The following is a 17,773-nucleotide window of genomic DNA, read 5'->3' as shown; positions in this document are numbered from 1 at the left end:
TGCAATGATCTTAGCAAAGTAGTAGGCTGTATATATAAAATAGGTGATCTAATACCTTTATGGCTAAAGAAAGCAATATACTACGCCCTTTTTTACTCGAAGCTAACTTATTGTGTCTTGATCTGGGGAACAACTACAACAAAAAACTATGATAAGTTATTAAGCTTGCAAAAACGAGTAGTCCGGATTTTTGAAAACTACTATGGTAGGCCGCGTGACTTACCCACACACAATCTCTTCATCAAACATTTATTGATCCGAGCAAATCAAGTATTTTATTATAGATTACTCTTACATATAAAAAAACACAGGCTCCATGTTGTCAGCATACCCACTTCTCTTCGATACCCATTACGTTATCAAATCAAGAAAATACCATTCACGCGTACTAACTACGGACGTCAGGATATAAACTATCAAATACCAAGGCTACTAAACATTGTTGAGCAAAAAATTGATTTTTGTGCGCCTAATTTTAAGCAATGTATAAAAAATCTACTCATACACTATCAAATTATTTACACATAAATTGCTCTCGCACTAAATTGTTTTTTATGCACTATATATGTATTCCTTAATCTGCGTGGTAATGTGATTGCACAAACAAAAATTGAAGCATAAATGTCTTTTCACATAGTCATTGTATAATGCACACATTATCTTGTTTATTTATATTTTCTACATCGTACTTGCTTGTTTCTTGTTATATTTTACTTTTTAGTACATGGGATCATCATGTAAGCCGAACGCACTTAGGAGCAAGAGCCCCTGTCAGGCCAAATGGCCTTTAGCTCTTGTTTCCTCTTTCTGTAATGAAGAAAGGAAATAAACTTCAAACAATAAACAAACATGGAGGACGGTTAGTATCTGGCCACATCTACAGCATATGGGAGGTTCGCTACCGGTCAAGAGACAAGAGTGCATGCCATACGTATGACCTATCCTGAGGCGGCAGAAAATGACATCGATTCGCCTTATTTTCGTTATCGGTGGCAAATTTCCTAATTGTGGCTCGATCAAATGGAGTTTATTCGAGGTTTCGGTGTCTCACTTGTGTTGCCAATGCCTTCTAAGTTTTTTGCGCAAAAACGCTTTAAGTCTGAGGCAGGGATACCTACGGAACAGTTGCCAGCTTTCGTTGCAATGGATGTGGCAATTTCATCTGCAAGCATGTTGCCCTTAATGCCTCTGTGCCCAGGTACCCAACATACTATGACGTGCTGATTAGATGTATATGCTGTGCACAGGAGCGAATGTAGCTCATTGAGTACAGGATTGTTGCGTTTCTGGAGTGATGTTAGAGATTTTACGACACTAAGGGAGTCTGTGAATATAATGGCCTTTTGCAATTTCATTTTCTTGATATGTTTAACAGCTGTCAGTACAGCATATGCCTCAGCAGTGAATATGCTTGTTTCCGGGTGCAGGACGTCAAATTCTGAAAATGATGGGCCGACAGCTGCATATGAAACGCCGGCATGCGACTTTGAGGCATCTGTGTAAAATTCTTGGCCAGAGTACTTCGACTGAAGTTCAAGAAAGTGCATTTCAATGTGTACCTGGGGAGCGTTCTTCCTTATTTCAACAAACGAAGTATCACACTCAATGAGCTGCTATTGCCACGGCGGTCATAGCATGACAGGAACCATAAGGGGATTTTCAAAAAGTGCAACATCCATTTCTTGACTGAGTTTCCGTACACGCAGTGAGAAGGGTTCTCTAACTGCCGGTCGATTATTAAATAAAGTTGCAGATGTCATGTTGTTTACACTTGGGTAAGAGGGATGTTCACGGTTTGCATTTACTTTCAGAAAGTACATAAAACTTGAGTACGACCTCTGAAGTTGAAACGACCACTCATTAGCTTCAACGTAAAGGCTCTCCCCAGGATTTGTCCCGAAGGCACTGGTCGCCAGGCGGATACCTTGGTGATGGACAGGATCCAGCATCTTCAATGCACTAGGGCTAGCCGAATGATAAACTATTGCCCCATAATCTAAGCGTGTTCGAATGAGGCTCCTGTAAAGGTTCATGATGCATTTCTTATCACTACCCCACGTTGTGTGTGACAAAATTTTTCGAATGTTCATGGTTTTTAGGCATTTGTTTCTGAGGTACTTCAGGTGTGAAATAAAGGTTAATTTCGTGTCTAAAATAACGCCTAAAAATTTGTGTTCTGTGCTCACAGGTATGTGCTGTCCCTGAAGTTCAACTTCAGGATTTGCTATGAGACCTCTTTTTTAGTGAAAAGAAGACAGGTACTCTTGCTGACATTGAGCGTAAAGCCATTTTCATCAGCCCACTTAGACACCTTGTTTAAACAAAGCTGTACTTGTCGCTCGCAGATAGCGAGATTACATGACTTAAATCCAATTTGAACGTCATCAACATATACTAAATAAAATATACTACGCGGTATTGATGAGCACAAGGAATTCATTTTTATGATAAAAAGTGTGCAGCTAAGCACGCCACCCTGCGGTACCCCAGTTTCCTGTAGAAATGGTATCGAGAGAACATTACCAATTCTGACACGGAATGTGCGATTTGATAAATAGTTTTAGATTACATTAAGCATTTTTCCGCGGATGCCCAATTCTGATAAGTCACGTAGAATTCCATACCGCCATGTGGTGTCGTAAGCCTTTTCCATGTCTAAGAATACAGAAAGAAAGAACTGTTTGTGTATGAAAGCGTCGCGAATATATGCTTCGATGCGAACGAGGTGGTCTGTAGTCGATCGGCCTTCTCTAAAACCACACTGACATGGGCCAAGGAGCTTATTTGATTCAAGGAAATGTAAGAGCCTGCCATTAATCATTCTTTCAAAAAGTTTACATAGACAACTTGTGAGTGCTATGGGCTGGTAGCTTGCCACAGAGGACGGATCTTTACCTTGTTTCAAGACAGAGACTACAATCGCCTCTTTCCATGCCAATGGAATGTCTCCTGTTTCCCAGATAGTGTTGAAAATTGACAATAGAGCCATCTGCGTGTCAGGGTGAAGATGTTTTATCATTATGTACATGACTCTGTTGGCTCCTGGTGCCGATTTCGTGCAGCCGTTCAAGGAAGCTCTGAACTCAGCAATGCTAAAAGGATGATTGTATGGTTCACTTCCGCTAGCCTTACGGTTCAGTGCCTTACTTTCAGCTATCTGTTTATGTTGCTGGAATGGCTGCGAGTAGTTCGCAGAGCTAGAAACTCGCTCGAAGTGTTCTCCCAGAGTGTTCGCCTGATCTTGAAGGCTGTGGCCTTCATCATCAACCAAAGGCATGTTGTAGGTTTGTCGAGTAATTAATTTTCTTAGCCTGTTCCAGACTTTTGCTTTTTGTGTATAGGAATTTATGCTTTTGACGTATTTTTCCCAACTTTCTCTTTTACAATACGACGTGTTCGTCTGCCTTTGGATTTTATGTGCTTAAAGTTGAAGAGGTTTTCTGCCGTTGGAGATTGACGTAGTGAACGCCAGGCTTTGTTTTGCTCCTTACGCGCATTCTTGCATTGCTCATTCCACCACGGCACGCACCTCTTTTTTGTAGTCCCCTTCGTTCGTGGAATGCACTCTATTGCAGCGTCAATTATAAAAGCAGTAAAATAAGCAATAGCATCGTTCACACTAAAATCTTTAAAAGCATTTCGCTGCATCTGGGTGATTTCCTCAAATTTTTTCCAATCTGCGGATGCAACTTTCCATTGAGGGGGGGTGTGGTAGGAATTCATTTTGTTCAAAAGTTTTGAGGCAGATGGGAAAATGATCACTCCCATATGGGTTTCTGACTAGCTCCCGTTCTAGGCATGGTACAAGTGTAGCCGAGGAGATAGCTAAATCTATCGCAGAGTAAGTGCCATGTGCTGTGCTATAGAATGTCGGCTCCTTTTTATTTAATATGCATGCACCTGAAGAAACAAGAAATTTTCTATTAAGCGGCCTTCGACATCGCATCGGGAGTCTCCCCAGAGAGTATGGTGCGCGTTGAAATCCCCAACGAGTACGTAGGGCTCAGGCAGCTCATCGATTAGACTAAGAAATTCTGTTCTTTGGAGTCGATAGTGGGGTGGTATGTACACAGAAGAGACTGTAATGAGTTTACCTAACAGTAAGGCTCGAACTGCAACTGCCTCAAAAGGCGTTCGGAGTTCCAAGGCCTGACATGCTACACGCTTATCAACTATAATCGCGACACCACCGGACGAAGCGAAAGCATCGTCACGGTATTTGCGAAAAATGTTAAATTGTAGTAGAAAGCCTGTCTGTGTAAGTTTTAAATGGGTCTCTTGCACACACAGCACCTTTGGATTATATTTACGCAAGAGTTCCTTGACATCATCGAGGTTATGTAGGAGACCCCTGACGTTCCATTGTAATATTTGTGTCTCCATAGTTAATAGTGTGTGTGTGTGTGTGTGCTGCGTGTTTAGAGAGGAAAACTGATTTAGATTACAGGGCCTTCCTAGGCCCCGTAATGCAGAGTTTGTCTTTCTTGCCGCAGTCCTGAGACTGGTGGCGGTCCTTGGGCGCTTGCTGCGCCGTCTGGCTTGAAGTAGTGTCCATTGCCTCTTGAGAGGCACTGGACATCCGCTCTTGTGAGCAGTGCGTTTGTCGTGAAGGCTTCACCTGAGTAGATGAGACCTTCGTGCCTACCAACCCTGAGGTCGATGGGCCCTCTTTCTGTGACGGCGAGGCAGCGCTGGCTGCTATCGCCGAGGGGGCTGGTGGCACAACCTCGGCCACACTCTTTGTGGGCCGGACAGATGCCGGAGTCTGCTGCGGCGTTGCCCCCTTACGCGCCGCACCAACATAGCCTGCGGTATGAATGAATGAAACACGTTTTCGCGCTTCTTGAAACGATATATTCTCTAACTTTCAGTGTAATAATATCCTTTTCTTTTTTCCACGTTGGACATGATCGGGAATATGTGGCGTGATCACACAGTGGAGTGCGCCAGTGCAGTTGTCGGAAGCATGTTCTTGACCACATTTTGCGCAAGTGAGACGGCCTCGGCAGCTTTGTGAGCCATGGCCAAATCTTTGACATTTGAAACATCTACGTGGATTTGGAATGTATGGTCTTACTCGTGTTTTTGTGTATCCTGTATCGAAAGATTCTGGCAGAACACTTGTAGAAAACGTGAGAACGAGATGTTTTGTAGGAATTTCCTTCTTGCTGCGCTTGATCGTTATTCTTTGTACTTTGACAACTTCTTGTTCCTTCCATCCTTCGAGTAGTTCTTCTTCACTCAGGTTCAAAAGATCGGCGTCTGATACCACACCTCTGGATGTGTTCATAGAGCGATGTGGAGTCACTGTGACTTTGACATCACCAAAAGCCAGAATACTTGAAATCTTTTCATGTTGGAGCTCGTCACGTACTTCAAGCAGTAGGTCGCCGCTTGCCATTTTAGTGATCTTGTATCCAGGACCTAGAATGTCGGTGAGAGCTTTCGCAACGGTGAATGGTGAAAGGGTTCTTACTGTCTTATCGGGGCACTGACTATGTATGACGTGGTAGTGCTGGAAGGATTCCTTGCGTTGGGCAAAAAATTGAAAAGTTTCTTCGGTGCGCCCTCTTTTCGAAAGAGGGCGATCAGGAAGTTGGGGAAAGGTGCTTAAAGCCATCAATAACTTATAACATTTCGGCAGCTATGCCAGCCACCCACCACCGAGCCTAACAAGGGGATGCTGTGAGACCCGAAGAAAACGCAGACGCCAGCTGTACATAGCTACTATAACCCGATATAACAGATCCAAGGTTGGATGAACTACACCAGGTTAACCCTTGCTGCCTGGAGAATTGGAAGTGAACGAAGTGAGAAGAAGACAGGACAGGTGGAAAGTGAGAGAGAAAGACGAAAGTTTAAGAGAGAGAGAGAGAGACGGGAAAAGGCAACTACCGATTTCCCCCAGGTGGGTCAGTCCGGAGGTGCCGTCTACGTGAAGCCGAGGCCAAAGAGGTGTTGCCTCCGCTGAGGGGCCGTAAAGGTCCAAACGCCCAGCATCAGCTCCACCCCCAGGATCCCCTTTTCCCCGAACACGGCTACACGCTGGAGGGTCCAACACTCGTGTGCTCGGGTACGTGGTGTCGCAACACACCAAACACCTGCTTGCGCAGACACCCCTGCGGGGCACTCACAAAAGGAACACCCGTGTTGTCTTTATGTGTCTTCCTTTTGTGAGTGTTCAATTGCGGCAAAAAACATGTCTTTTTGCATTCATCTATTTGTTTGTGTTTAAGGAAGCATTAAGAATAATGGATTGAGCTTGACACATGCTCAAAGTGCTCCCCAAGAGAGTGTGCCTGGTCTTGCAAAGTATTCCCGGGGTCATTCACCTGATGCAACAGATGGATTTGTTGCCCTTTTAGCTTTCTTAAGCCATTCCACACTTTCGCTTCCTGTGTGTATGCATACATTACATTATGGGGTTTTATGTGCCAAAACCACTTTCTGATTATGAGGCACACCATAGTGGGGGACTCTGGAAATTCCGACCAGCTGGGGTTCTTTAACATGCACCTAAATCTAAGTACACAGGCCGCATTTCGCCCCCATCAAAATGCGGCCGCCGCGGCCGGGATTCGATCCTGCGACCTCGTGCTTAGCAGCCCAACACCATAGCCACTAAGCAACCACGGCGTGTTCCTGTGTGTATGAGTTTATACCAGAGAGGAACCTCACCCAGCTTTTTATCTTTGCGTGACGCCGTGTCCACTTTCCCTGTGATAAAATTTTTTTAAATTGAATTAGACTTTCTGTATTTGGCAATCTGTGCAATATGCCTCATGCTGTATTCTGCTTCTTTCGCACCTCTCTACAGTCTTCGTTCCACCAGGGAACACATCTTGTACGTGAACCACCATTCGTTTGTGGGATAAACTTTTTGGCTGCATCAATAATAAAAGCAGTAAAATGTGCAACTATACTAAAATTGTTTATAAAATCTTGTGGTAGATAAGTTGATTCTTGAAAATGCTCCCAGTCCGCTGATGCTATATGGGGAGGGTTTTCATGCAGAGTTATCAGGTGTAAAGTTAAAACAAAGTGTTCACTTCCCAAAAATTTATTGACAACATTGCACTCTAGATGCAGCAGAAGAGAAGAGCCAGTTGCTAGATCCATCAATGAATATGCGTTGTGTTGGATGTTGTAATAGGTCGGCTCCTTTTTACTAAACAGGCAGGCACTAGAGGTCAGATGAAAATTTTCAATGAATCGACCTGTCACGTCACGTCGCATCGGGACTTTTCCCACATCGTGTTGTGGGCATTAAAATCACCCACGAATATGTAGGGGTCCGAAAGCTGATCAATGAGATTATAGAAATCGCTTTTTCTGAGATGATAGTTGGGGGTATGTATATGGAACACACAGTGACCAGTTCATTAAAAAGGACTGCCTGAACTGACACTGCCTCAAGGGGCGTCTGAAGGGCGACATGTTGACAAGCTACAGACTTGTCGGCAACTAATGCTACACTACCGGATGCGTTAGCCGGATGGTGTAATTGCGAAGAAAGCTAGTGTTTGTAGGTTTCAGATGTGCCTCTTGAAGACACAGCAACCTTGGATTACGTTTGTGTAGGAGTTCTCTAATATCGTCAAGATTATGAAGAAGTCCTCTAGCATTCCATTGTAGTATCTGCGTCTCCACTATGATAAATGTGTTTTGTGCTGTGTGTTTAAGAGACGAAGATTAGCTCACAGGCCCTTTACAGGCGCTGTGACATGAGGTTTGTCTTCTTTTGGAGCGATCGTGAGAATCTTACAGCTTCGTGGGTGCTGGTGGCATCATCTGGCTGTTCATTGTGTCGATCGCCTCCTGTGAAGCGTTGGACATGCGCTCTTGCGCATGTCCAACGATTTGGCACGTATGGCCTCAACAAAGCTTGATATACTCGGCCTCGATGGACTCAGGCAGAACGCTTGAGCCAAAAGTAAGCATCAGGTGCTTGGTCTGGATTTCCTTGTTGTCACACCTCATCTTAATTTGTTTAACATTGATGACATTCTGCTCACTGAAGCCCTCCAGGAGTTCAGCTTTAGTCAGTTCCAGAAGATCTTCATCTGAAACAACGCCATGGTTGGTATTTATAGTACGGTGCGGGGTTATACAGTCGAACCTCGATATATCGAACAGCGCGGTGATCGCAAAATAGTTCGATATAGCCGGAATTCGATATATAAAATCACGCAGAAAACGCGTCAGAAACTAGCGCAAATCAATCAATGAACCAATCGTGGCGCAATAGATACTCACATGAAGCTTCAAACAAAGTATTTATTTAGTTCGCTGAAAGTACTGAAGCAGCGTAGCCTGCTTCATATTAGCAACCGTGTGCTTGACCACGGCGTCCTCAACATAGTCCAAACGGTCCACAAGAGACAGTCCAGTGCCTTCTATTGCGCCGCAGTAGCGGCGTACAACAGCCAAAGCAGCTACAGCCTCAGTTGCAGTCGGGAGCGGGGCAACATCAGCGCTTGCTGGATCAGCCTCGGCAGCGTCTTCGTTTGGCCGCTCAGCAGTCACTTCTGCCGCGATATCCACGTCTGTTAACTCCGCCACTGTTCCGGTGCTGTCGTCACCGCCAACGAAGTCCGCAATGCACATGATGTGTGGCTCAGCACCGACAAAGCGCTCCAACTGGCTCCACGGCCGCCTCGATCACGCGTGCACGGCGGGGGCAAGCTTCGCCGTGCGCGCGTTATCGAGGCGGCTTGCCCCGCCGTGCGCGCATAGGTGCGCGCGTGATCGAGGCGGCCGTGCTGGCTCCAAGCCGCCGCGTGTGTACGCCGCTACGTTCAAATGGCGCCCTCGGCGCAACCGATGTGGGCTGCTGTCGTACGCAGCAGTCTGGAACGCCGATCGCGCCGCCGCTATCTTCGAGAGTGTTGCGGGAAAGCTCGCCTCCTGTCAACAGAGCGCACTTGGTCTGGGGCGGCGGAGTTAGATATATCCATTTTACATCCGGCCCCGTTCAAAATAAATAATTAAAAATGCATGCGATTTTCCATGTGATATAGAAATTGTTCGATATACGCAATAATTCAATATATCCGTGTTCGATATATCGAGGTTTGACTGTAGTTACTTGGTCGTCCCCAAATTATACTAGTTTGGGCAGTTTTTCATACTGTTTTTGGTTGCGGAGTCCAGTCATAAGTGCCTGCATCTTTTGGCAGAAACGCCAGCCACCCACCCTGGAGCCTTACAACGGGATGCAGCAGGACCTGTGAAACAGGTCCTGCAAACGCTAGCTGTACATTACCACCATAACCGAATATAACATAACCCTCGCTGCCTAGAAAATTGGAAGTAATGCAGAAGAGAGGAGAAGATAGGAAAGATTAAGTGGAAGAGAAAGACAAAGATAAGAGAGGAGAGTAGGAAAAGGAGACTACTGATTTCCCCCAGATGGGTCAGTCCGGAGGTGCTGTCTACGTGAAGCCAAGGAGAAAGGCATGTGTTGCCTCTGCCAAGGGGCCTTAAAGGTATAGACAATAAGCATCAGCTCAACCCCAGGATCCCCTTTTGCCCAGACACGGGTAAACTGCGCACGGTTAGACTTGGGATGGTCCAACCCTCATGTGCTCGGGTACGTGGTGTTGCAACACACCAAATGCCTGCTGATGTAGATGCCCTTGCGCCCTGCAGGATAGAATATTTTGTTATGAAGGCTGGTGGTCAGATTCTGGTGTAGGCTGTTTCTTAGCTAATTCCAACTGCCTCTCCAATCTTGACGCGACGTCATAAGCTCACGGATTCTGCCGCATCTACCCCGCCGACCATAGTCCCCGAACCAGACTTCGACGTAAATCCAAGTCTCCCCATGAGCAAGCAGCAACAGCTCAGAAGTCTTCTCCGTCGATACAAAGACTGCTTTTCGACGTCATTGAGGATTCCACAAACACCAATTGCAAAGCATCGCATCATAACTGAAGAGTGTGCTCGACCACTCCGCCAGAGCCCTTACCGAGTTTCGACGCGAGAACGTGAAGCTATTAGGCAACAAGTCGACGAAATGCTGCGCGACGACATCATCCAGCTGTCGAAAAGCCCATGGGCATCTCCTGTTGTCCTGGTGAAGAAAAAGGACGGAACCCTACGTTTCTGCGTCGATTATCGTCGACTGAACAAGATCACGAAGAAAGACGTATACTCCTTCCGCGGATAGACGACGCATTGGATCGGCTCTGCAACGCTAAATACTTCTCGTCGATGGACCTCAAGTCTGGCTACTGGCAAATAGAAGTCGACGAGAGAGATCGTGAAAAGACCGCCTTCATCACACCAGACGGGCTCTACGAGTTCAAGGCCATGCCATTCGGACTGTGCTCGGCGCCTGCAACGTTTCAGCGCGTCATGGATACGGTGTTAGCAGGATTGAAGTGGCAGACGTGTCTTGTTTACTTAGATGACGTCGTTGTCTTCGCCGAAAATTTAGACGACCACCTTAGGCGGCTTGTGACAGTATTAGAGGCCATCAAGTCATCAGGGCTCACTCTGAAGCCAGAAAGTGCCACTTCGCTTATGATGAGCTTCTGTTCCTAGGCCACGTCATCAGCAAGTCTGGAGTCCGCCCCGACCCGCAGAAGACAGCTGCCATTGCAAAGTTCCCGCAGCCCATCGACAAGAAGGCAGTGCGTAGATTTCTTGGCATGTGTGCCTACTACAGGCGATTTGTCGAGGACTTTTCACGCATCGCTGAGCCGCTGACAAAGTTAACTAAATGTGACATCGAGTTCAAGTGGGAAACGCCGCAGGGCGACGCATTTCAAGGACTCAAACGACGCATGCAGTCGCCACTTGTATTTGCGCACTTCGATGAGCACGCCGATACCGAAATACACACTGACGCCAGTAGCGTAGGCCTCGGTGCCGTCCTAGTCCAGAGAAAAGGTGGACATGAACACGTGATAGCTTACGCTAGCCGGTCATTGTCAAAAGCGGAAGGCAATTATTCTACAACCGAAAAGGAATGCCTCGCCATCGTTTGGGCTACAGCGAAATTTCGCCCTTACCTCTATGGCAGGCCATTCAAAGTGGTCAGCGACCATCACACGTTGTGTTGGCTAGCTAACTTAAAGGACCCTTCAGGACGGCTGGCACGGTGGAGCCTCAGACTACAAGAATACGACATCACTGTAACATACAAGTCTGGACGAAAACACTCAGATGCCGATTGCCTATCACGCACCCCCATTGACCCGCCGCCGCAAGATGACGAGGATGACGACACCTTCCTTGGAATAATAAGTGCGGAAGACTTCGCTGAACAACAACGAGGGGACCCGGAGGTAAAAGCCCTAGTCGAGTATTTGGAAGGGCACACCGACGTTGTCCCTAGGGCATTTAAGCGTGGATTATCTTCGTTCACGCTTCAAAACAACCTACTCGTGATGAAGAACTTCTCACCAGTCCGCGCCAACTACCTTCTTGTTGTTCCGTCGGCGCTGCGTCCAGAAGTACTGCACGCCCTACATGACGATCCGACCCCAGCGGTCGGATCGTCACCTCGGTTTCTCCCGGACGCTATCGAGGATACAAGAAAGGTATTACTGGCCGCACCTAACCGCCGATGTCGCCCGTTACGTCAAGACATGCCGAGACTGTCAGCAATGCAAGACACCACCGACAAGGCCAGCGGGATTACTACAGCCGATCAAGCCTCCTTACCGACCTTTTCAGCAGATCTGGATGGACTTGTTAGGACCGTTTCCGACATCAACTTCCGGAAATAAGTGGATCGTCGTGGTGATGGACTTCCTCACCCGCGTCGCTGAAACTAAAGCTCTACCGAAAGGCAGCACAGCCGAAGGGGCGACATTTTTCGTCGAGAACATCCTGCTGCGACATGGTGCTCCAGAAGTCGTCATCACCGACAGAGGAACGGCTTTTACAGCAGAGCTCACGCACGCCATTCTGTAATACAGCCAGACAAGTCACAAGAGGACAACTGCCGACCATCCACAGACGAATGGTCTCACGGAGCGCCTGAACAAGACCCTCGCCGACATGCTAGCAATGTACGTCGACGTCGAGCACAAGACGTGGGATGCGGTCCTGCCGTACGTAACATTCGCTTACAACACGGCGGTGCAAGAAACAACACAGATCACGCCATTTAAGCTGGTTTACGGCAGGAACCCGACGATGACACTCGACGCCATGCTGCTGCACGTCACTGACGAGGAAAATTTTGACGTCGTTACCTATCTCCAGCGCGCCGAAGATGCCCGACAGCTCGCCCGCCTGCGTATCAAGAACCAGCAAAGGACCAACAGCCGACACTACAACCTCCGACGATGCTTCGTCGAGTACCAGCCCGGCGACCGCGTTTGGGTATGGACCCCGATACGCCGACGAGGACTCAGTGAGAAACTACTCCGACGCTATTTCGGACCGTACAAGGTCATCCGATGTATTGGCGCTCTGGACTATGAGGTCGTGCCAGACGGCATTTCGCATTCACAGCGGCGCCGCGCACGATCTGAAGTGGTCCACATGGTGCGCCTTAAACCCTTTTATGGACGCTGACGAACTTCCTTATTTTTGTTGTTTTCTTTGCTACGAGTGCTTTTGTTTATTACTTTCGTTTGTTTGCAGCATCGGGTCAATGCTTTTTAAGAGGGGGGGTAATGACACGTGTACTTATCTTTATCGGGCGACCACGTTTCACCGCCTAACGAATGTTATCGCACAGCGCGGGACGCGCCTGCATGTATCCAAAGTTTCTGGAAAGTTATCGATGCTTCTATTTGCTGTCTATTGTCGCCGAACCTTATGCTATCTGATTTCATCGCCTGACGCGAATGGTGTAGAACTTTGCGGAAGGCACGCGGGTCCCAACGATTAGTCTGGAACATTCGACGATTGATGTATAAAAGCCAACGCGCTTGACCCGTTGATAAGATTTTCGACGATCGCTGACCGTGTTCGCCGCTATCGTTGCGCTATAAGTGTAGCCTGTTTTTGTGGGCACAGGTTCGCCCAATAAAAGTTAGTTTTGTCTTTCACAGTATTGCTACTGTGTTCTTCAACGTCACCTCCACGTGACAATATATATATACGTGCACATAACTTGAGTGTCAAATCTGATGTTATTGCAACAAAACTTGCTGATTATTACATGGTTTGCTGCTCTCTAACAGATGACACTATTGACTTGGTCGCTCCAAACGAATTCAAACAAATCTCAATTGTTGACCCCTTGGCTTTCGACAAATTCGTAATGAATCACGACTGGCATAATTTTTTGATGACTGTTCCTCCAGGCGACGCCTATGACAACATTGTAACGCTGTTCATTGATTTCCGGCTTGCAGCTACACAGGTCTGTAACATCAAACAACATACTAACTTGGACCGTAAATGGATGTCGACAAAAATACTTGCGGCGATAAAAGCAAAAGACGTGTTGTGGGTTCAAACAAATAGAACTCCTCATTGTACTGCTTTGCGGCTTTGGTTCAAAGAGCTTCGAAATAAGGTCAATGCTATGATACGTCTAGCAAAAGGTAATAACATACAAGCAAAATTTACGGACACTCGTTGTGACAGCAGGAAAACATGGTCCCTAATTAACAATCTTAGAGGTGGTGATGCAAATGCTAATCGCCATGTTGATCTGATGTCTTGTTTTTCTTCAAATGGTCCTACCACCGCTAATGATTTTAACTCATTTTTTTCAAGAGTGTCTGGTGTAGTGAGTCCTTATCCAGATATTTGCACATTGCAAACCAGTATTTCAGAATCCGCCTTTCTTCCCATGCTTTCTGAACATTATCTGAAATCGATCCTTTTCATTCTAAAACCAAATAAGTCCCCAGGAATTGATGGCATTTCAATATTAGAGCTGCACAGAACTTTCAAAGCAATAAAAGATGTGCTACTACTCATTTTAAACAATATTATTACCACTGGTATCACTCCCGCTGGTCATTCCTCTTTGTAAAAGTGGCGCACGCAACAATATTGAAAACTACCAGCCTATTTCAATCCTTTCATGCATTGGGAAGATATTGGAAAAACATTTGCTCAAGACAATGAGCAGCTTTTTAAACAAGCATGGCGTGTTATCTCCTAGCCAGTATGGCTTTGTACCGAATTGGGGCACACAGTTGCTGCTTGAAGATTTTTCCAATACACTAAACTCTGCGTTTGAACACAATCAGATTGCTTGTGCACTGTTTCTCAACGTCTTCACTTCACTTCACTTCACTACACTTTTATTTCCTTAAAGACCCCTCAATGGGGGTATTACATAAGGGGTATTACAATGGGGGTATTACAATGGGGTATTACAATGGGGGTATTACATAAACGCAAAGCGTTTGACAGCGTATGCCATAGCATACTACTAACCAAACTTTCTTTGCTAGGCTTTTGAGGTGCGTTTTTGCAGCTTCTGAAAAACTTATTATCTCACAGGCACCAACTTGTGTCTATTGGAAAATTTCGTAGCAACCTGACCGAAATTAAAGCTGGCTCCCCCAAGGTTCAATTTTAAGTCCGTTATTATGTAATTTATATTTCAACGATTTATCTAATATTGTGAACATCAAAGTATATCAGTATGCTGATGACAGTGTCCTTGTTTCATAGGCTCGAAGTTACACTGATGCCATCTCTTTACAAATGGCAACAACGAAAGTGATGGGCTGGTTTCAGAATAATGTAGTCGATATCAGTGCGCCCAAAACTCAACTAATCTGTTTCCACAACCCTGTCAAGCAAGTTACCCTATCGTCCCCATTATATTTGCACACATCATATTGCAAACCCTGTTCCTGCGACCCTGTGCAATATGCTCGTTCAATTAAATACCTTGGCAGTTTTTTTTTACAGTGATTTATCCTGGAGTTCTCATTTCGCACATATTTGTCAAAAAATTCACGCAGTGTCTTGTGTTTTGTATAACATTAAATTTTACATGCCATTGTCTGTCCGCATGCTTGTAGTACATGCCTTATGCTACAGTGTAATCCGATATGGGATATCTACATATGGTCATGGCGCCCAATATTTGGTAAACCGGGTCAATTCCATCCTTCGTGGTATTCTGAAGCATGTTGCATATGATGTCTCCCCCAAATCTGATGTGTTCAAAACTTTGTCTTTACCTGATTTCAACTCCTTGCTGCTAGAAATTGTTGTTTTAAAGCATTTTTGGATAAGCCAGTATAAAATTCCTGATGTGCCTGTTCGTTGTCTGAGACCAAAGAATCCTCATGTTACAGACCGCTGTAAGATGAGATACGGTCGAAGACTCTGGAACTATTATGTCCCCACAATGCTTAATTTACTTCCCCAAAGCATAGAAGACGCGAGGACGAAATGCAATCTCAGAAAGGCTCTTGGACACATTAATGCGTGATCGAAAGTCTGTCATGTGATTTTTTTTTTCACTGTTGTATACAAACTAATAACGTGTTACTGATGGCTCTGTTGCTGTCTGCCAGGCACTGCCGTTCAAGCCCACTGCAGCTTTGGCAGGCCTGATTCTTGCATTGTGTTATACTCAAGTCATCAATAAAGTATTATTATTATTACTATTATTATTATGTTAGTGCACATAAAAGTCAGCCGACACCATTCCCCCGTAATAAAAGCATGTTGTCACCTCAGGTGCAAGACCTGCAGGCACCTTCAAAGTGACATTAAAATTAAAAGCACCACAAATAGTTATACACACGGAGTGAAAACTAGCTCTATTTGTGCAAGTTTGGATGTGATTTATATGCTTGAATGCTGCTTCTGTAAGAAACAATGTATCGGTGAAACGGGACAATCAATGAACGTCGGATTAAATGGACATCGCATAGACACAGCTAAAAAGCTTCTCAAAGCCATCGCTAAGCATTTCAACCAACCAGGTCATAACTTTGATGAACTTAAAATCTACGTCTTACAGTCAAATTTCCATTCTGAATGAGAAGGAAAAAACAGTAAATCATACCTTATTCATAAGTTCAATACATTGCAACCAATAGGCATAAACATTTCAAAGGGAGCTTTAGAATCTATTCGCTATGCTAAATTTCAAGCTATAGGCAACAATATTTAGTTTGGTTGTTTAGTGCTTCTTTTTTTTCAGTTCTTTCCTTTTTTTCTTTATTTATTTATTTCATTTCAGTATTTTTGTTTTGTTTTTTTCACGAGCACCGTTTGCTGCTGCTTCTTTTATTCTCTCTTGCAGAGAGACAATAGTTCACTGAACTTCAGCAGAGCAGATAATCCTCCCCTCATTGCCGCTCCCCACCCCACCACCTTCATTATGCAGGCTCTTTCCATGAAAAGGAAGGTACCTACAGTGACACACCAACCAGCTGACACACAGCGCTACCCCACATTCCTCCTCTGACAATGAATAGCACACATTTCTTTTCAATTCTATGCTCTTGCTGCTAACAAACTCTCGGTCATTGCCTCGTTCACCTGGCTTACCCCCCTCTTCCCTTTAGAAGAATTCTACCTATATATACTGCGCCAAGGAAAACATATGTCGCCTTGAAAAAGACAAGACCGCTTGTCGAAACATTGGCTCCCACTTTTACCTTGTTCCCATTTCGCTCATCGTCTTGAATTTCCATCTCCCTCCTTCACTGTAATCCTGCATCAACGAAATTTGCCGGAACGTAACTCTGCATATTACTTACTAGTGCAAGGCTAACAGACTCCGAAATGTGCTCAAATGTGATTGCTTTGCACTAAAATTGTGTAAAATACCACCACATTACACTTGCGTGCACCGGAAGCACGTCATGACTGCCATCTGGTTTGATGATTGCCCGTTCGAAACGGCACGCATTTTGCTACCGACATGTGACGATTATGTTTGCACACCTAGTGCAGTGCTTGACGTGCACCTCAGTGAGCAAAATGCAGTGAAAACAGGAAAATCGACGTCCCTCAGACGTGGAATTGTTCACAACGCTTGAGATAGCGGTCACAGCATGGAGTGCCATGCATCAGGCCGTGATTAAGTGATCATCCGGGAATACGCATCCCTTGCTTCAAGAATGCTGGTTTCGGTGCCAACCAACAGGCATCATGTGCGGATTCGGCACCAGACATAGATTTGCATGAAGGGGCCATAATCTCAATCGATTGCCTTTGGGTATAGGACATACGATCACTTTCATGCTCAACACTGGACACGCTGGCGTCTACAGGTGACAGCGTGTACTGGAGAAATGCTGCTGCTTGCATGGAGCGCTGTTGCTCTGCCCCTGGTGCCGAGTTATGCAAAATCTCGCAAAAATGATCGTATCTCGGAAAGCAATTGACCAAGAATACTGCTCCACAGCAATGCTGCCATTGCTGATCGACGCACTTTGTACTGTCGGCAATGTGGTTTATCCTTGAGCAAAGTTTGCTGAAGTAGGCCAATGAAATTTTGACAGTAAAATTTCATTCTGCAATGCATTACCTATCTGTGCTGTCATTTTGCAACAATGAAATTCTTGCGAAAGTAAATTTTTTTCATGTTTCCCATCAATTTCGTTATTGCGAGGTTCAACTGTACAGTTAAGAGTTCTTTTTACCAGTTAATACATTCCTGGAAAACCTGGATCTTCTGGTATCAATGTTCAGTACATGATCAAAATACGATCGCATGATACATATTCCGGCCACAAGAGTGAGGCATGCACAATCAAGAGCAGCAGGTGCCTGCCATGGCAGCTTTCCCGCAGTTCTCGCCCACTCGTGTCACATGAAAATGCTGGCACACACTCAGTTTCCTCTTCCGATGCCAGCAAATCTCATTGCAGGT

At 45.5% G+C, this 17,773-nt stretch overlaps 1 protein-coding gene across 11 annotated transcripts in view; it reads right to left on the bottom strand.

Annotated features, from left to right (window-relative positions):
* The window catches only part of LOC140219924 (sodium-independent sulfate anion transporter-like), a 521,780-nt gene that overhangs the window by 204,870 nt on the left and 299,137 nt on the right, over positions 1–17,773 (bottom strand). The gene's annotated exons all lie outside the window — the stretch shown is intronic.

This window comes from Dermacentor andersoni, chromosome 8 (genome assembly GCF_023375885.2).
Source record: "Dermacentor andersoni chromosome 8, qqDerAnde1_hic_scaffold, whole genome shotgun sequence".
Classification (NCBI taxonomy): Eukaryota; Metazoa; Arthropoda; class Arachnida; order Ixodida; family Ixodidae; genus Dermacentor; species Dermacentor andersoni.
The sequence above is the reverse complement of the archived record's forward strand: the minus strand, read 5'-3'. Positions and strand labels throughout refer to the sequence as shown.